Raw genomic sequence first — 21973 nt, 5'->3', positions numbered from 1 at the left:
AGACGTCCCGACCTATCAATCAATGTGGGATAGACTCCGTCATACACGGTTGTCCTCCCTAATTGACCCAAATGGACACATAGATCACACAAATATTGCTCTTTTACTAAACACCTACCCCATGTCATTCCTGCACCATGCCCATATGACCACTTGTTGCGAGGAAGCACACACTGACGGTAACCTTCGAACATCTCTTACCGACTTAGAGTCTCTACTCCTCAAAGACAACACCCGCAGATTGAAAATATCCACACTATATACCCTAATAATGGAACCCAAGTGCCTCTCCAAACCTTCCTTCCTCCTTGCCTGGGAGAGAGAGTTGGGTGGTTCCCTATCCGAGTCTGAGTCTGCATCGATTTTACGTAACAGTCATGGTTTCTCTAGATGTGTACGACTTCAGGAGAATGCCTTCAAATTGACTTCCAGATGGTACAGAACACCCGAGTGGCTGTTTATGCTCCACAACTGGTGCATTGATGTCTGGACGCTAAAAGTTACATGTGTATGGGCACAGATCTCATCACATGTATATTAATGTATATTGCTGCATGTTGCTTTTGAATTTTTTATGACACCCCCCCTTGTATCTCCCCTTTTTCATAAGGGTCGGTGTGAGTTGTTCGGCATAGTCACTAGTGGTGCTGTCTCCGTCTGAGTCTCCACCAGCCTCGTGCAAGGAAGATGGCGCCGACGCCATCTTGGGCGCCCCGGCCGGAGACCCCGCTCCTCTTTTCTTCAGAAATTTAGCTAAGTCCCCCTGCGATTTTGCCTTTTTAGGGGTATCTGCAGGTTCCCTGAAGAATTCTTTGTCGGTTTTGCCCATTTTTCCGCTTCAGATGTGGTTCTAAAGTGTGTCTCCGAGCGTCTCACAGCGGAGCTAAGCAAGCATGCGACTGCTGTGGATCGTGGCCAGGCTCTGCCCCCAAGCTGCCTGAACTTTATCAACCATCTTACCACCTCATTTTTAAGCCTAATTCAGTATATTATGCTCCACAAATCATTGTTCACAAATACGTTCTTTTCAGCGGACTGTAGTGTATTTGTCTGCCCTCATACGTACATAACACATGCCTACATCCAAGTAGTCTACTATTCTGTATCTGTAACATGTCTCAATACAGGGAAAGTCCTGACTCCTGGCAAAAGTAATCACTGGCTGGTGTTTTTAAAAAAAATACTTATTTTTTTTCTGCCTATAGTTGCACATATTATTGTCCTCCTCAGTGCATAGCGCATAGGTACATCCAAGTATTGTACCATTCTGTACCTGTTAATCTGTCAAGTGGCTACATACTGTCAAAGTCCAAACAATAGTATTCACCGGCTGGTGTTTTACAAAAATACAGAGTTTTTTCTGCGTATAGTTGCACATATTACTGCTCTCATCAGTGCATACCGCATAGGTACATCCAAGTATTGTACCATTTTGTACCTGTTAATCTGTCAAGTGGCTACATACTGTCAAAGTAAATTTCTACAATTGTTGCATTTTTTTGGGGGTGGGGGGGTGGGGGGATTGTGAAGCCCTGGTGTGTACTCATGCATCAGCCAACTCCAGTGGTTACGCAAATAAGAATAATTATAAAGGGAAATATAATGTAAAAAACCATCATGATTCGAGGTCCCCTCCCAACGGGAGTCATTTGATTTATAACTCCAGATTTCACAAAAAACAGAACACGCCAAGGGTATCCATAGACCCTCAGTTATTGGTTATGCCATGTGAAAACCAACTTGGAAAAGGATTACAACAAGTTACCCCTTCACCGAACAAATATATTAATACTAATCGATCTATGAATATGGTATTGCATGCTGCTCCTTCATTGCAACATGCTAACCATGTTCCAAATATTTCGCAATTTGAAAAACGTTTTCAGAAACTACCGCAACATGTGAATCCGATCCATTTAATTGATCCACCTGTTGACGAACCCTGTGGTGATGAATCTATGTCAGAAGATACCATTTTCAATAGCTCTATACTTACGGTACATAATGTTTCTTCCTCTACTCTGCTTCATAGTCCGGTAGACACTAATTCTGATTCTAGCCTTTTTTTAGGCTCCCGTCCTATAATTGCCAGCACTGTCACACTCCAACATATGGAGGAGTGTGTCACCACCAACCGTATCACCCAATATTTTCAGCCAATTGCAACAAAGTCAATAAAAAGAAAATTCGGCATCGAGGTTGCAGGGGAGGTAGAAAAAATAAATCAAAAAGGTTCCAGTCCAGATTTCAAGAAGAACAAAAATCTATTACAATAAACTCTGAATCAAGTTTTCCTAAGAACATAGTTAGAGATAGTGATGGTAAAATAAAAATTTTCAATTTATCTTCTTTCGTCTTGGCCCAAAATGAGAGCGATTTATTATCAAAAGGGTTATCCTTTTGTCCAGTTTCGTTACCAAACAATTTCCAACTATTTTTAGATTTGAATCGATTTACACGTAAACTTACATTAAGTAGACATTTCTCCCTTTCGAATAAACGTAACATCTCAGTAGAGGACCCATTGTTGGGGCAATCTAATACAAATGTTTCATCATCCTTTGACACCATAAGGAATACTGAAATTAAGCATGTAAAAGTAACCCCCCCGTCATCTTTCTATCCTATCCATAATAAAGGCCCTTATGTGGATACTTTTTATCAGATTGTTTCAAAAGAACTTTGTTCCTTACGTGATAGCCATAATTTTGGCAAAATACAAGACAATCTAAGTATTGTTGAACGACAGGCTGTAAAAAGTTTACAGGATAATTCCTCTATAATTATCCGCCCCGCTGATAAGGGGGGTGGTGTTGCAGTTCTGGATAGATCTGCGTATATTGATGAGGCCCTCAGAATCCTTTCCGACAAGGAATGCTACGAAATTTTGACGAATGATCCCTCCCCTAGATATTTTGTGGAATATAAAGAACTTATAAAAAATGCTACTGATAACAATTTGTTTAATAAAAAAGAATGTGATTTTTTATCAGTGAAAAATTATTCGTTACCTATCTTTTACTACTTACCTAAGTTGCACAAATCCTTGTTTTGTCCCCCTGGATGTCCTATTATATCTGGTGTTGGTTCACTCACTTGTAATTTATCACATTATATAGATTTATTTCTATAACCTTTTGTTCTCTCTCTTCCCTCCTATCTTAAAGATTCTACACAGCTAATTAGGGAGGTTAGCAATATTATTTTTCCAGCTGATTTTTTGTTTTTGACTCTTGATGTTTGTGCACTTTATTCTAATATTACCACCTCTATAGGTCTAGCGGCCATAAAGGAGGTTCTCCTCTCAGATGGTAATTTTTCACTCACCCAAGTACTGTTCATTATCAAATCTATTTTTTTTATTTTAGAACACAATATTTTTAGTTTTAATGATACCATTTACAGACAATGCAGGGGCTGTGCGATGGGGACTCGATTCGCCCCCAGTTATGCTAATTTGGTCATGGGGCGTTTCGAGTCCTCACATATCACACAGTCCCCTGTTTTTAATCGGTATGTCGCCTTTTATAGGCGATATATTGATGACCTGTTCATTATTTGGACAGGCTCTTCCTCTCAAGCACATGATTTTGTTGACACTCTTAATTCTAACACCTGGGGTCTAAAATTTACCATTCACTGCTCTTCTTCCTCTATTGACTTTCTTGATCTTCAACTCAGAAAGGATTCGGATGGCCGTATAAAAACAAAAACATTTTTTAAACCAGTGGACATAAATAGTCTATTGGATTTCAATAGTTCCCATTATCCCCAGTGGATCCGTAATGTGCCCTATGGGCAATATTTGCGTATCAGAAAAAATTGTACATCTAATTCTGACTTTTTGGAACAATCACGTATTTTACAGAATCGCTTTAGAGAGAAAAACTATCCAAAATCGATTCTAAATAAAGCTTTTAATCAGGCTAAGGGACAACGACAAGAGGATTTGATAATTGATAAAACTAATGCGAATGATATTAAGAAAGAAATTATAAATCCCACAATCGATAAATGTCAAATTGATTGTAAAAATAATAAAAAATCCAAGAAGAATTATAGTCATAATTTCGTTACCAATTTTAATTGCGCAGCACCCAAGATAAAAACAATATTCAATAAATATTGGTATATATTAAAAGGTGATCCGATACTTAAAGATATACTACCTGACCACCCAGGTGTCACATTCCGCAGATCACAAAATCTGCGTAATTTGGTGGCCCCCAGTGACGGTCTTAAGAATAATCGTTTTGTTGTATCTAATCGTGTAGGACAGGATAATGGCACTATCCCCTGTGGTAAAATGAGATGTAAATGCTGCATCATGATAGAAAAAGGTGATAATTTTGTTTGTAATATTTCGAAAAATGTATTTCGGATTAAGGGAACGCATGATTGCGAAAGCAGCTATGCGGTTTACCTTTTATCTTGTATTTGCGGTTTGCAGTATGTGGGCCACACTGTTCAGACAGTGCGGTCCCGCATGAATAAACATCGTTCTAATGTGGGAAGACAATTCATGCTACACAGTGTCTCACGACACATATGTCAAATACACTCTGGGAATTTTGACTGTCTTAAATTAAAAATCATTGAAGTCATACCATCTATTATAAAAAATCGTTTCCAAAGGCTAATTAATAGAGAATCATACTGGATTTTTTCACTTGGTTCCCTTTTCCCTGGTGGTTTAAATGAGATGATTGAGAACGCTGTGTGACTTGACTTGCCTTCTATTATCATAACATATTATAAATATATTACAAATTTATTGACACATTTTATATTTTATATTTTATGTATATACATATCCAATTTTTCCAGTTGGGTATGTGGATATATATATAATTTTGTTATTTATTTATTTTTATATATATTTTTTTGTATTTTACTATTTTTTTATATGTGTGTTTTATGAGCTCCTGCCTATTGCTTTTATTCCAGCAATGTGCGGGTTAACTGTTGTGTATAAATACCCTGTGTATCTCCACCCTCAACATGCCTGATGAAGCTGGTTATCCAGCGAAACGCGTTGCATGCCGGGTAAATAAACCATTTTACCTTTGAAGTCCTGTGCGCTGCCTCTATCCTGGTTTGTTCCCTGGAGGGATCCGCTTAATTTCAACTCCAGGCTGTGTCATTCAGGAAATATATATATGGTTTACTGATGCTGCTGTGGGGAATGGGTCTGGGAAGTTCTAATTTTCTCATTTACTGAATCAGACCCAAAATGAATCTCAGGAGATTCTCTGATCTTTAGTCACATAACTTCAAATGGGTACTGCCCTGGAAATTTTTATTTTTTATTTATTTTTGTTATCAACTGGTGCCAGAAAGTTAAATAGATTTGTAAATTATTTCTATTAAAAAATCTTAATTCTTCCAGTAGTTATCAGCTGCTGTATGCTCCTCAGGAAGTTCTTTTCTTTTTGAATTTCTTTTCTGTCTGACCACAGTGCTCTCTGCAGACACCTCTGTCCATTTTAGTAACTGTCCGGAGCAGGAGAGGTTTGCTATTGGGATTTGCTCCTACTCTGGACAATTCCTAAAATGGACAGAGGTGTCAGCAGAGAGCACTGTGGTCAGGCAGAAAGGAAATTCAAAAAGAAAAGAACTTCCTCCGGAAGTTAAGATTTAAGATTAAGATTTTTAAATAGATGTAATTTACAGATCTGTTTAACTTTCAGGCACCAGTTTCTTTAAAAAAAAAAATAATAATTTCCACTGGAGTACCCCTTTAAGTACTGATCATTTTCATCACCAGTTTGGGAAGGAGGGGCACCATTATAACAGGTAAGCAAACATAAAGGCAGGAAAAATAATGAAGGATACATAGTTGAAAATTCCTTGACTTATCAATAATAAGCAAGCAGTGGTAGACACAGCTCACCCTCTCGCCCACACCACGACACGAGACAGGACCGGACCCACAATCCAGAATAACAGCAAGAACAGAAGGCAATGTCCAGCGTGGTAGTTCAAGCAATACTCAGTGATTTATTAAGCAATTAGCCAACATGGAGAACAGGTGTACCTGTTCTCCATGTTGGCTAATTGCTGAATAAACCGTTGAGTATTGCTTGAACTACCACGCAGGACATTGCCTTCTGTTCTTGCCAATAATCAATAATGTCATGAATTTTGTATTACTGTTTTCTATATATATATATATATATATATATATATATGATAGAAGTGCCTTCGGACCACCATAAAAACTAGGGCCCAGCAGCAGTTATGAATCCCCAATTGTTAACCCTATGGATAGCAAGCAACCTACAGCACTCTCAATGATAATTACTGGTTTCAGTAAATGTGAGTTTTTGGCCGAATGAATGGTGCTCGGCTTGAAATTGCTTTTCATTCTGTCTTCTGCTGCATTATTATTAGTAATTGTAGTTGTTAAGATGCTGAATAGATAAATTACAAACCATTTAGAATATCTAGACAATAACAGCTGAGATTCAGTTTTAATAATCTAGATTGAAATTTAATGTCATTCTAATATACAGCATTGATGTTCTCAAATAATAGCATCTAAGAAATTATTGGGACTATATATTATTCTTGCCTCCAAAAAGCAAGTTATCTAATATATATTCAAATGTATATACTTTTGCTGCAGCTGGAAAAATTGTTACATCTACTGTACTTTGGAGCCCGATTCAAGACGCAGTGTTTTAATATAGGTCATTTAGGAACATTTCAATGTCTTCTTAGTTCTCTAGACTTTTAATAATGCATGGCACATTAAGTTCTAAAGATTTAGCAGCTTGTAGATAATGAAGATGGAATTTACTATGACTTAAAATAAATAGTGCATATGTAATGCACAACACACAGCCATCATACATACAAAGATGTTACATCTGTCAGTGGCACAACTTGGACAGCATCTCCTGTGTATTGGTATTAATTCATTTCCCATACTTTACACTATGCCAGCAAATGAAACAACCTTTCACCCCTTGTTACATTTTGAAAGAGCATCGAGGACCTTTGCAGCTACATTTGCATTCTAATTTTTATTTAAAATGGGAATAGGAAACTTTTACAGAATTTGTAAAACCAGTGTATTATTTCTGAAGCCAGAGGCCAAGAAGAAATGCGTTCTTTAATGCTAAAAAGAATGGAGATAGTGTTAAATTCACAAAAAGAAGAAGACGGGACTGAAAATAAAACATACCAGCATGTCATCCCTTGGGGCATACAGTAAAAGCTCTAATGTTATGTTAGCATATCACAAGCAGCATTATACCATATCACTATGCATATATTTGATAGAAATCATAAAACTTGCATACAGGATATTCCCTTTAATATGCCTTGAAATTCTATAAGCATTTTTTTTGTTCCTGAAATTGCATGTACTTTAGACATTTGAGTGCTCATCTTGAAGAAGCTAACTGGAATTACTTTAACATATCAGGTTACATTAATGTGACATTACTTGTGAAGTAGTACATTTTGTAATCTCTTTGGTGGAAATATTATGCAAATTATTTGTAAATGTGGCAGCCTGAGGAGCAGGGCAAAATTAACATCTCCTATTGTGAGAGTATAGTCAATAATTTTCAGCTCATAAGATATGGAATTGGGTTCTCATGGCTTTAATAGCTCGAGTACGGGAAAATGTTTGAAGGTAAACATTGCCATCTGCTGAACAATTGTAGTCATACACTTTATGTGACTGGAGAGGCTTCCATTAGATTTGTCTGCAGTTTTATAAATATCATGTTAATCATTTTAATTGCTGGAAAGAAATTCTAAGAAGGAAAAGCAATTTAAGCACTAGCTGTAATAATTTTCACATTATATAAAGTAGAAGTTAGGCTATTATTATTATTATTATTATTATTATTATAAATAATATTATCAGTATCACTTTAAGTTTTGGATTAAATGAGCAGGTGTTTTCATTTTAATTTATCTGTTTAAATAGCGGCATATTCATACTACATATGTGCTACATTATTTGGATTAGTAGCAACAGTCACTCTCATTGAGTTAGGCTTACTAATACTGGCACAATGTGTTAGTAATTCTCCCTTTGACATGTGTCAGAATCATGAAGATGCTCCAGGTTTTTTTTTTATTTTTATGTAAACTAAAAGTATTTATTAAAAAACAGACAGGTCATGAGAACTAGGATACAGTAACACATTGTGGGCTAAGACAATGTATTAGGCATTGACCATGATTTTCAAAGACCCAGGCAGGTAGTAACTCACAATTTTGAAGCTCGTTTCAGAAGTATTCAAAGCTTTTTTATTTTCATTACTTCATTTTAAATCTTCTTACAAAGTGGAGCAAAGCTGATAAACGGACAAAAAGGAGCTATAATCTTCCATCTGCTGCACCTTGGACACAACGGCGTTTCGGGGGCATGCCCCCTTAGTCATGCGTACCAGGTGTGGAGAGGGGAAAGCACTTATAACTGAATATCCTAGAATGCCAGTTCTGTATCTCCTTCCAAAAATCCACAAGGACAGCGAGAGACCACCGGGGTGCCCGATCGTCTTCGGATCGGGTTCCCTGTTACAGCCTCTCACGGTCCTTGTTGATCTCCAGCCTCTGGTTAAAAAACTCCTGAGATGCCTATCTGACACCTCTGATTTTTTAAGAGACCTCAGTGATATCCAAATGACCGAGGTGGACTATTTGTGTACTTTGGATGTCCAAAGTCTCTACACAAATATTCCATTAGATGAAGGTAGGTCTTGTAATGTGAGCTATTGTCAAGTGATTCTTCACTCGACAATAGAAAAATTGCATTCTTGATGGGTCTTCTTGATATCTCACTTGCATTGAATTATTTTCGTTTTAACCGTACTTTCTATTTGCAGATTTATGATTTCAGTGGCACCGAGTGTCGCTAATGCTTTTATGGCAGACTTTGAACAGCGGTATGTGTTCAGAAATTCCATGACCACACCATCCACATGATATGGATGTAGAAGTTAGAAGTATATCTGAGGAGTTTCATACAGCAATGTATGTTAAGCCCACTGATGTCAATAATACTTTACATAAAAAAAGTTTCCATGCACCTACCACATTCAAAGGACTGCCTCATAGTCAATTTATCAGAGCCCGTCGCATTACTGACTCTGATCAGGAATATAAAGTCAGCCAAGAGAAATTGATACATAACTTTGTTGAAAAGGGTTATGACAAGTTAGACAAGAAGGTGGGAAAATTCAAATGTGAAAAAGAAAATAATTATTGAAGAAATCTGTTGAACCTAAAATAAAAAATAAGCAGGACCGTGTGATGTATCTGGGCATTTACGACAAGATAGCATGTGTGATAAAAAAAAAATGCCATCCTGAAGAATTGGCATACAGGGTTGGCCATTTCTATGGATACACCTTAATAAAATGGGAATGGTTGGTGATATTAACTTCCTGTTTGTGGCACATTAGTATATGTGAAGGGGGGAAATCTTCAAGATGGGTGGTGACCATGGCGGCCATTTTGAAGTTGGCCATTTTGAATCCAATGTGATGTGCTTGGTTTTAACGTAACTTTATTCTTTCATGAGGTATTAAAAGTTTCTGATCACTTATAAAATGTGTTCAATGTGCTGCCCATTGTGTTGTATTGTCAATGAAACCCTCTTCTCCCACTCTTCACACACTGATAGCAACACCGCAGGAGAAATGCTAGCACAGACTTCCAGTATCCGTAGTTTCAGGTGCTGCAGATCTCGTATCTTCACAGCATAGACAATTGCCTTCAGATGACCCCAAAGATAAAAGTCTAAGAGGGTCAGACCGGGAGACCTTTGGGGCCATTAAATTGGCCCACGACGACCAATCCACTTGATGTGTTTCCCTCTTTATGCACTGAAGCTGGCACGTTCCCTGAGTTTTTCCAGCAAGATGGTGCACCACCACATTATGGGTGTCAGGTCCGAGCATCCCTAGATGAACAGTTTCCTGGAAAGTGGATTGGTCATCGTGGGCCAGTCGAATGGCCCCGAAGGTCTCCCGATCTGACCCCCTTAGACTTTTATATTTGGGGTCATCTGAAGACAATTGTCTATGCTGTGAAGAAACAGATGTACAGCACCTGGAACTATGGATGTACAGCACCTGAAACTATGGATACTGGAAGCCTGTGCTAGCATTTCTCCTGCGGTGTTGCTATCAGTGTGTGAAGAGTGGGAGAAGAGGGTTGCATTGACAATGCAACACAATGGGCAGCACATTGAACACATGTTATAAGTGGTCAGCAACTTGTAAACAACTCATGAAAGAATAAAGTTACGTTGAAACCAAGCACATCATTGTTTTTCTTGTGAAATTCCCAATGAGTTTGATGTGTCACATGACCCTCTTCCTAGTGAAAAACAAAAGTTGGATTCAAAATGGCCGCCATGGTCACCACCCATCTTGAAAGTTTCCCCCCTCACATATACTAATGTGCCACAAACAGGAAGTTAATAACACCAACCATTCCCATTGTATTAAGGTGTATCCATATAAATGGCCCACCCTGTATATTGCAGACATAAGAATGATGGTAAACTATTTAAAGACCCTCCTATGTCTGCTTATAAAAAGGCCAGTCGATTGGTGAAAAACTTAGCCACCAGACATTTCTGACCAGTAGACAAAAAGGTACCTATCCATGTCTAAATTGCGGCCTTTTTAGTGGCATAGTCAAGGGAGAAAAATTCAATGATCCATCCAAGGTTTTTTTTATCACACATAAAGGCTTTACACTTGTACCTCAAAGAACATAATATACATGCTCAAATGTCCGTGCGGACTCACATATGTCGGTCAGACAGCCAGGATGATTAAACACAAATCCGTTATTAGTTTGAGTTGAGTTCTGAAAAAAAGGAGGAGACAGTATGTTTTGGAGAGAGTACGGTCGCCAGGCATTTTTGTGAATATAACCATTCTATTACAGCTCCTAAATGGTTAGTACTGGATGAGATTCCTGTACAGGCAAACAAGAATCTCAACAAAAGACACTTTTTGCAAAGAGAATGTTTTTGATTACTCAATTGGATAGTGTTTTTCCACATGGTTTTAACAATATTGTTACACCGAGCGCTCTGGGTCCCTGCTCCTCCCTGGAGCGCTCGTGGCGTTCCTCTCTCTGCAGCGCCCCGGTCAGACCCGCTGACCGGGAGCGCTGCACCGACTCTGCCGGCGGGGATGCGATTCGCATAGCGGGACGCGCCCGCTCGCGAATCGCATCCCAAGTCACTCACCTGTCCCGGTCCCCGGCTGTCACGTCCTGGCACGCGCGGCTCCTCTCTAAGATTTAAAGGGCCAGTGCACCAATGATTGGTGCCTGGCCCAATCAGTCTAATTAGCTTCCACCTGCTCCCTGTGTATATTACCTCACTTCCCCTTCACTTCCTTGCCGTATCTTGTTGCCTTTGTGCCAGAGAAAGCGTTACAGTGTTTGCCTTACCAGTGTACCTGACCACTTGCTGTTTCTATTGACTACAAACCTTGCCTCTGCCTAGTCCTTCTGTCCCACGCCTTCTCAGAAATCAGCGAGGTTGAGCCGTTGCCGGTGGATACGACCAGGTTGCTACCGCCGCAGCAAGACCATCCCGCTTTGCGGCGGGCTCTGGTGAATACCAGTAGCAACCTTAGAACCGGTCCACCGACACGGTCCACGCCAATCCCTCGCTGACACAGAGGATCCACATCCAGCTAGCCGAATCATAACAGTAGATCCGGCCATGGATCTCGCTGAGGTCCCACTGCCAGTTGTTGCTGACCTTACCCCGGTGGTCGCCCAGCAGTCCCAACAGATTGAGCAACTTGGACAACAGTTCGCCCAACAAGGACAGCAGCTGTCGCAGTTGACCGCCATGCTAAAGCAACTTCTGCCACAGCTACAGCAGCAACCATCTCCTCCGCAACGAGTGCCCGCTCCTGGCCTCCGCTTGTCCCTGCCGGACAAATTTGATGGGGACTCTAGACTTTGCCGCGGTTTCCTGTCACAATGTTCCCTACATTTTGAGATGTTGTCGGACCAATTTCCTACAGAACGGTCGAAGGTGGCTTTCGTGGTCAGTCTCCTCTCTGGGAAGGCCCTGTCATGGGCCACACCGCTCTGGGACCGCAATGATCCTGTCACTGCCTCCGTACAGTCCTTTTTCGCTGAAATTTGAAGTGTCTTCGAGGAACCAGCCCGAGCTTCTTCTGCCGAGACTGCCCTGCTGAACCTGGTCCAAGGTAATTCTTCAGTAGGCGAGTACGCCATCCAATTTCGTACTCTTGCCTCCGAATTGTCTTGGAATAACGAGGCCCTCTGCGCGACCTTTAACAAAGGCCTATCCAGTAACATCAAAGATGTGCTGGCCGCACGAGAAACTCCTGCCAACCTGCATGAACTTATCTATTTGGCCACCCGCATTGACATGCGTTTTTCTGAAAGACGCCAGGAGCTCCGCCAGGAAAAAGACCTTGATCTCTGGGCACCTCTCTTACAGTATCCTTTGCAATCTACCCCTGTGCCTCCCGCCGAGAAGGCCATGCAAGTGGATCGGTCTTGCCTGACCCATGAAGAGAGGACTCGCCGCAGAGATAAAAATTTATGTCTGTACTGCGCTAGTACCGAACATTTCTTGGTGGATTGCCCTATTCGTCCTCCACGTCTGGGAAACGCACGCACCCAGCTCACGTGGGAGTGGCGTCTCTTGGCCTGAAGTCTGCTTCTCCACGTCTCACTGTGCCCGTACGGATTTCTCCTTCTACCAACTCCTTCTTCTCAGCTATGGCCTTCTTGGACTCTAGTTCTGCGGGAAATTTTATTTTGGCCTCTTTTGTTAATAAGTTCAACATCCCTGTGACCCGTCTCGCCAAGCCACTCTAAATTTCCTCGGTCAACGGAGTAAAATTGGACTGCACTGTGCGTTACCGCACAGAACCCCTGCTCATGAGCATTGGACTGCATCACGAAAAAATTTAACTTTTTGTTTTGCCCAACTGCACCTCTGAAGTCCTCCTCGGTCTGCCATGGCTCCAACGCCACTCTCCTACCCTTGACTGGACCACCGGGGAAATCAAGTGCTGGGGTGCTTCTTGCCACAAAAAATGCCTCACGTCTGCTCCCAGTCCCGTCAGGCAAGCCTCAGTGCCTCCTCCTACACCTGGTCTCCCCAAGGACTATGCTTTGCCTCCTCGTAGCCTCCGTCCTGGTAACATTCTGCCCCATACCAAGTTTCACCCTCTGCCCCCCCTCCCCATTCCCACTCCTTCTGTACTGCCTGCAGTTTATATGTATACCCAGGACTTCTCTGTCCTCCAGAAGGAGACTCTACAATCGCTCCCAAAGTCCTCGTCCCTGGTTGAGCGACAACCGGACAAAAAGAAGGGGAGACCTAAGGGGGGGGTACTGTTACGGCGAGCGCTCCGGGTCCCTGCTCCTCCCCGGAGCGCTTGCGGCGTTCCTCTCTCTGCAGCGCCCTGGTCAGACCCGCTGACCGGGAGCGCTGCACTGACTCTGCCGGCGGGGATGCGATTCGCATAGCGGGACGCACCCGCTCGCGAATCGCATCCCAAGTCACTCACCTGTCCCGGTCCCCGGCTGTCATGTCCTGGCGCGCGCGGCTCCGCTCCTTAGGGTGCGCGCGCGTCAGCTCTCTAAGATTTAAAGGGCCAGTGCACCAATGATTGGTGCCTGGCCCAATCAGTCTAATTAGCTTCCACCTGCTCCCTGTGTATATTGCCTCACTTCCCCTTCACTTCCTTGCCGGATCTTGTTGCCTTTGTGCCAGAGAAAGCGTTACAGTGTTTGCCTTACCAGTGTACCTGACCACTTGCTGTTGCTATTGACTACGAACCTTGCCGCCTGCCCCGACCTTCTGCTACGTCTGACCTTGCCTCTGCCTAGTCCTTCTGTCCCACGCCTTCTCAGCAGTCAGCGAGGTTGAGCCGTTGCCGGTGCATGCAACCTGGTTGCTACCGCCGCAGCAAGACCATCCCGCTTTGCGGCGGGCTCAGGTGAATACCAGTAGCAACCCTAGAACCAGTCCACCGACACGGTCCACGCCAATCCCTCGCTGACACAGAGGATCCACATCCAGCTAGCCGAATCATAACAAATATACTGTATGTAGTTTTTATAACATGATAGCACCTGAGTTAATGTGAATTTGTCTTAAGATTGTTAACTTATCAATGTGAACAGGTGTCTATTGAATATTCCTATATAATCCTTCCACTCTCCACACCTGGTACGCATGACTAAGGGAGCAGCCCCCCCGAAACGATGTCGCGTCCAAGGTGTTGAGCAGATGAAAGATCATAGCTCCTATTTGTTCGTTTATCAGCTTTACTCCACTTTGTAAGACGATTTAAAATTAAGTAATGAAAATAAAAAAGCTTTGAATACTTCTAAACGAGCTTCAAAATCGTGAGTTAATACCCGGTTGGGTCTTTGAAAATCATCGAATTTGCCTAATACATTGTCTTAGCCCACTGTGTGTTATCTTATTCTGGTTCAAAGGGAGTAGTGGAGCTCCCTTGTGGGATCCTACACAATATTGTGTGAATTCAGGCAGACTCTGTTGTTATGTGTGTTTTATATGCAGGTCATGAGAACTGACAGGTGTCCTGTTATTGTCCTGTAATTTCTGTGATCTAAACTCATTCTGATCCCACTTAAGCCCTTAGATTTGGCACTCAGTAGTGACTATGAAAACTAAGGGGCTGATGAAGGCCCCCAGGAGAGTCATGTACTGCCTAGGGCAAGGTCTAATAAGCTGTCTGTCAGTGTATTTGTATGTATGTATATATATATATATATATATATATATATATATATATATATATATATATTATTAAATTACTCAAAAATTGGAAAATTCCCATGGAGGGAGTAGAAACAATAAATACAGTTAAATAATGTATGTAGAACAAATTCAATGAAAAAGAATAGAAAATCCTTTTTATGCATAAAAAAATGCATAATTTGTATTGCCACAATTACATTGACCCATTCTGTAAAATTTACAGAAATATTTTATAACAATGAACTCCATTATTTATCCCATAAACTGGGTTATCAATTGTTTCTTCAGTAAGTTATAGCAGTTTTTTGACAGTTTATTATGACTAGGGATAAGCGAATGGAATCTGACAAATCCGAATTTGTCGGATTTGCAACAAATGCGAATATCGCCGTGATTCGATCACGAGAATCACTTCATTAAACTCATTTTAGTGTGGTCCAGGCTCCAGGGCATCTAAAATGGTGGATCCACAAGTGAGGACATGGGGCAAGGAATCCTGGGAAGGTGGGAACAAGGGTAGGTGGGTTGACACTAAATCACATGCAGCATGCAGCTTATTAGCACCCAGCCACCCCTGTGATGTCACATCCCTATATAATCAGTAGTGTTGAGCGGCATGGGCCATATTCGAATTTGCGATATTTCACGAATATATGGACGAATATTTGTCAAATATTCGCTAAATTCGCATATTCGTAATATTTGCGTTTTATTCTCGCATATGCACAGAGGAGTGCAAGTGGAGTGGCAGAGGCCTAAATTAATCAGGCAGAGGTCGCAGCAGACTAGGGGCAAGTGTCAGCAGTAGTCTCAGCAAGAGGCCTGAGCTCCCGATATCAGCTAGCGGTCGTGTCTCGACCAGCAACCCATCTGCTATCATCGGTTGGCTAACATGGTAATCCACTTTATCACAAGTGACATCGGACACCCCCAATCAACAGTCAGTGGGTTCCTCAGACACAACCCTCAGTTGGCATGGCCCGGAAGCAGTCCCTGTCCTCCCATTGCCTCTCTCCTATGCTGTTTCCCCATGGGAGGTGGTGTTGCAAGCATTCATGCTACTGAAACAAACATTGTTGAGGAACCTGAGGAGGACATTAGTGACGTGCAGACACAACTCGATGATGATGAAGCTGATCACACTTGGGAGCTGGGTGCAGCAGGGGCTTCATCATCATCAGGAGAAGAGGGTTGCAGGTTGCCCGTGAGGCAGCAGATGAGCCAGCAAGGTGGTAGCATGGTTGGCAGTCAGAATGGTGGCAGAAATGGAAAATCTGAAGACAAACATCCCCGGGGTAGACCATCTGCTTCACGGTAGCCTACCTTCCCAGGAGGTAGCGAAACAGGGGATCCTGGAGTCGGCAGAAGCAGTCAATCAGCGCAGACTGTTGGTGGGAAGCTGAATGTGCCCCTGTCAAAGATACTGGTGCTGCAGTCCCTCCCTTTTCAAGTGGAGGACTCTGCACCTTTCAGAGAACTGATGGCTTGTGAAGAGCTGAGGTGGAAAGTCCCAAATCGGCATTTCTTTGTGAAGAAGACAGTACTAACCCTGCACAATTTTGTGGAAGAGAAGGTGGGCCAGTCCTTGAGCCTGTTGGTGCGTACCAAAGTGCACGGCAGCGCCAACGTGTGGAGCTGTAGCTACAATCAGGCACAATTGCATGTCCTTTACAGCCCACTGGGTGAATGTGGTTCCTGCACAACCACAACAGCAACTTGAACAGGTCATGCCGCTTCCTTCTCCACGCTCTCAGGCCATTGGTCCGGTGACAGTGTGCGACTCCACCTCCTCATCTTTTACCGTATCCTCAGCCTCCACTGCACAGACAAGTCTCAGTGCACCTGCAGCATACCATATGTGCAGGACACGGCGGTGTCAAGCTGTTCTCCACATGGTTTGCCTTGGTGAATGGAGTCACACAGGGGAGGAACTGCTAAAAGTCATTCATGAAGAAATCAAATCATGGCTTACTTCACAAAAACTGGAAATGGGAACCATGGTGACCGACAAAGGTAGAAACATCTTGTGTGCGCTGCAACAAGGAAGCCTGAGCCATGCGCCCTGCATGGCATACTTGTTAAATCTGGTTGTCAAGCTGTTCCTGATGTGTTGCCCCCATCTGCAAGACATCCTAACAATGGGAAGGAAACTTTGCATGCACTTCAGACACTCGTACCCCGCAAAGCACACCGTCCTTGAGCTGCAGAGTCAAAACGGCATCCCCCAACATAGTCTGATTTGCGACGTTGCAACAAGTTGGAATTCCACCCTCCACATTTTGGAACAGTGGAACAGAGAAAAGCCTTCACCAATTTCTTGATGATCCAAGCGGATAGGGGGACTCCCGTGTGAAACTTCAATGTCAACCAGAGGCAGCTCATACGTGACACCTGCCGTTTGCTCAGGCCCTTTGAGGAAGCCACCTTATTAGTCAGTCGCCAGGATTACGGGATGAACAATGTCATTCCACTGTTTCATCTACTACAACACATGTTGGAAACGATGGCTGATCAGGGAACTGGAGAAGTGGCGCCTACATCTCACGGCCACATGAGTCCTATGGGGGCTGAACTTGAGAAGGAGGAGGGGCATAGTGGAGCACAGTTCAGGTTTCGCGAGATGGGTGGTTTTTCTAGTGTACTGACAAAAGAGGAGGAGCCGGAGCAGCTAGAGGAGATAAAGGGTTATGTGGAAGGCGATACAGAGGACCCTTACACACCGTAGCAGTATGCAGTGGAGATGGAGGCAGGGAGTCCCTCTGAGTCACTTGCACAAATGGCACGATGAATGCTCACTTGCGTAGTGACCGCCAAATTGTCACCATTTGGCAGCGGGATGACTTCTGGCTCTCCACCTTGTTGGACCCTCGCTACTGGCCTTTTTTGCACCCACTGAGAGGGAGGACAAACTGACCTACTACAGAGACATCCTACATAGTCAGTAGACTGATGCCTATCTGTGCCATTGTCCATCCTATCGCAGATTTGACTCGGTGGTCCTATGCACTCACCTTCCACTGCCATGGCTGCTGGGGAGGGGTGGGGTGGGGTGGCAGGAACAGTACCAGCTCCATCAGCAGCAGCCTGAGTCTACAGTCGGTGATGGGTAGCTTTATTCACCTGAATGGTGAAGCAACTCCTCAGCAGCAGGTAGACCTGGAGCCGGACCTGAACCAGCAGGTGGTGACATGCCGATGCCAAGAAAGACTTGGAAAAGCCGGGTTTTAGCGCAAACCACACAGACATCTGCTAGTTAGGTGCAAAGTTTCTTTATTCAAGCCAGACAACAACACGTTTCGAGGCAGCAGTGCCTTTTTTTATGATTTGTTATTTAGTTTTTTTTTTTGTATTTTTGTCCTTTTTTTTTTTTTTTCTTTATTTTGTTTTTTTTTTTTTTGTTTTCTTATTTTGTTTTCTTTCATCAGGTAAAGGCTTGTTTGTTACTTTGTTTCATTCAGTAGCTTGTGTACAGACATTAGGACAAGCTTGCTTTTTATACACTGTTATTGGTGCCAGGTTGTGTAAAAAAAATAGGCCACACCCACTGGACAGGCAGCAAATACATCATACAAAGAAAGTGGGAGATAAAATGCAATACAAATAACTTTATGGGACTTTGTGCCTCTATGTTGTTATGCCCAGCAGTCATCATTAGTAATTTTTCCAGTTGGTGCATACGCACCAAGCTCCGATTGACATCGGGCTGATGCGCACAGCCGCTATGTTAACAGCAGCCCCGCTCTCTGCACTGGCACCCATGCGCTTGCGCAGAAACTCCGACAGTCATCCGGCTGATTCGCATAGCGTATCTGACAACTGAAGCCCCGTTCCCGCACGAGCACTCAAAGGGATGCTTGTTTTATCCTATTTCTTATCCAATTCTTAACCTAATTGAAAACAATCACATGGTTTTACAGCAGAAGAACATCTATGCAAGGCTGTTTTAAATTTTATTTCTTTGTATTGCATTTTATCACCCCCTTTCTTTGTATGATGCATTTCCTGCCTGTCCAGTGGGCGGGGCCTGTGCCAATAACAGTGTATAAAAAGCAAACTTGTCCTAATGTCTGTACACAAGCCTTTTACCTGATGAAGAGGCCCTGCGGCCTCGAAACGCTTTGTTGTCTGGCTTAAATAAAGAAACTTTGCACTTAACCAGCAGATGTCTGTGTGGTTTGCGCTACAACTCAGCTTTTCCAAGACTTACTTGCCATATACTGATCGGCTATGGATGCCTCTAATGCCGACCCCGGGAATCAGCACCCCTCATTCACCCATGCGCATATAGTAGTTGTGTCTCACACAACTCTACCAGGTGAGCAAACCTGTACTACAAATTGCTATTGTGACGCAACATTACCCCTTATGCAAAGGTTATTATGCCCTAGGAAACTATGCCTTGTGTTTATTTCAGGATACAACGTCCATGCCAGCAAGCCTTGAAGATCCGCTGAACTTCTGGAAAGCCAAACTTAATTTGTGGCCACAACTAGCAGAGTTTGCCCTGGAAAGGCTGTCCTTCCCGGCCAGCAGAGTACCATAAGAGCGGGTGTTTAGTGCGGCGGGGCCATAGTCATCCCAAGGAGAACTCGTCTGTCCATGAAAAATGTGGAGAGACTTACCTTTGTGAAGATGAACCAGGCATGGATCAGCCAGGATTTCTAGCCACCAATACCAGATGCCTCAGAGTAGATTGACCATGGTGCCACACCAATACTTCACAAACATGAATAGTGCTAAACATATTTAAGTTGCTGCTCCCCAGTTACACACATTCTTCAGCAGTATTTCTCCCGTCACAAAATAATGTCTGTTATTAATATCAGGCTATGACGGGTTAAAACGTATAATGTAAAAATCCCTTAGACTATAATGGGATTTTGCAACGGACGATTTCTAAGGTTTTCACATAAACATATAACGGGTCTTTAAAAATTGATGAAAGTTTAGTGTGAAAGGGGCCTAAGATTCTAGTGGCATAGCCCTTTGATAATACAAAAGAAGAAGAATGTCCAGCGCACACACGTATAAAACTGAGCTGCTTTATTGCATAGTTGCCATGGGAAACATCACACACTCAGGTAACGTGACGCGTTTCGGCCAGCAAGGCCTTAGTCATAGGTTTGACTAAGGCCTTGCTGGCCGAAACGCGTCACGTTACCTGAGTGTCTGATGTTTCCCATGGCAACTATGCAATAAAGCAGCTCAGTTTTATACGTGTGTGCGCTGGACATTCTTCTTCTTTTGCATTTCTCTGGATCCAGACCTGGTCCTGTCCGTGCGCTGAAGCCTGGGGTAGAGCTGGTTCGACTTGCTTGTACCCTTTGATAATAGTTTCATCATCCAATCAGCTGTGCAGTGATATGCAAGCTTAACCTCTTAAGAACCAAGGGCGTACAGGTACGCCCTTGGTCCTGCTCTCCTGATATAACACAGGGTTACACAGTAATAGTGAAGCCGGGACCCGCCTCTAATAGCGCGCAGCGCCGCGCGCTATTAACCCTTTAGCCGCGCGCTCAGAGCTGAGCCGCGCGGCTAAAAGTGAAACCGAAAGTGGCCGGCTAGCTCAGTCGGGCTGTTCGGGATAGCCGCGGCTAATCGCGGCATCTCGAACAGCTGACAGGACAGCGGGAGGGCCCCTACCTGCCTCCTCGCTGTCCGATCGCCGAATGACTGCTCAGTGCCTGAGATCCAGGCATGAGCAGTCATGCGGCAGAATCGTTGATCACTGGTTTCTTATGAGAAACCAGTGATCAGCATAGAAGATCAGTGTGTGCAGTGTTATAGGTCCCTATGGGACCTATAACACTGCAAAAAAAAAGTTTAAAAAAAAAGTGAATAAAGATCATTTAACTCCTCCCCTATTAAAAGTTTGAATCACCCCCCTTTTCCAATAAAAAAAAAAAACACAGTGTAAATAAAAATAAAAATATGTGGTATCACCGCGTGTGGAAATGTCCGAATTATAAAAATATATCATTAATTAAACCGCTCGGTCAATGGCGGGCGCGCAAAAATCCAAAATAGTCCAAAATAGTGCATTTTTGGTCACTTTTTATATCATTTAAAAATGAATAAAAAGCGATCAATAAGTCCTATCAATGCAAAAATGGTACCGTTAAAAACTTCAGATCACGGCGCAAAAAATTAGCCCTCATATCGCCCTATACACGGAAAAATAAACAAGTTATAGGGGTCAGAAGATGACAATTTTAAACGTATTAATTTTCCTGCATGTAATTATGATTTTTTCCAGAAGTCCGACAAAATCAAACCTATATAAGTAGGGTATCATTTTAATCGTATGGACCTACAGAATAAAGATAAGGTGTCATTTTTACCGAAAAATGTACTACGTAGAAACGGAAGCCCGTTTTTTTTTCAATTTTGTCGCACAATGATTTTTTTTTTCCGTTTCACCGTAGATTTTTGGGCAAAATGACTGATGTCATTACAAAGTAGAATTGGTGGCGCAAAAAATAAGCCATCATATGGATTTTTAGGTGCAAAATTGAAAGAGTTATGATTTTTTAAAGGCAAGGAGCAAAAAACGAAAATGCAAAAACGGAAAAACCCCCGGTCTTTAAGGGGTTAAAGGTGTACTCTGGTGGAAAACAATTTATTTTAAATCTTAACCCTTCCAGTTCTTATCAGCTGCTGTATACTGCAGGGAAAGTTATTTTCTTTTTTAATTTATTTTCCGTCTATCCACAGTGCTTTCTGCTGACACCTCTGTCCATGTCAGGAAATGTCCAGAGCAGGAGCAAGTTCCCATGGCAAACCTCTCCTGCTCTAGACATGGATTTAGTTTGTACTTGCCCGCCTATCAAGGAGATGAATATCGATGAGCAGGATGATGCAAATGGGACCCAGGGGAGGGTTTCAGTTGCAGAAAGTCTTCAAACCTGCCTCCAGTGCAGTTAAGAGCTTACTTGCATATTGCAAGATTGTGCTATAACTTGGAAAAGGAATGCCTTGGAGGAGGAATATTTTGTTTACTCAGGATCCCCCACAATAACAACCTGTATATTTAGGTTAGTGGGGTTGATCTATCTATCAGTTTCCCTTTATGGGATTGACATAAATTCATTGGGAGGTATTTATCAGGCTGTCTTATAATGAGATTATCTTTGTTGCCTATAACGAACAATCACAGCTCAGTTTTTATTTCTTATTTTGCTCTGGTAACATAAAAGA

The sequence above is a fragment of the Hyla sarda genome, chromosome 5 (assembly GCF_029499605.1).
Source record: "Hyla sarda isolate aHylSar1 chromosome 5, aHylSar1.hap1, whole genome shotgun sequence".
Classification (NCBI taxonomy): Eukaryota; Metazoa; Chordata; class Amphibia; order Anura; family Hylidae; genus Hyla; species Hyla sarda.
The sequence above is the reverse complement of the archived record's forward strand: the minus strand, read 5'-3'. Positions refer to the sequence as shown.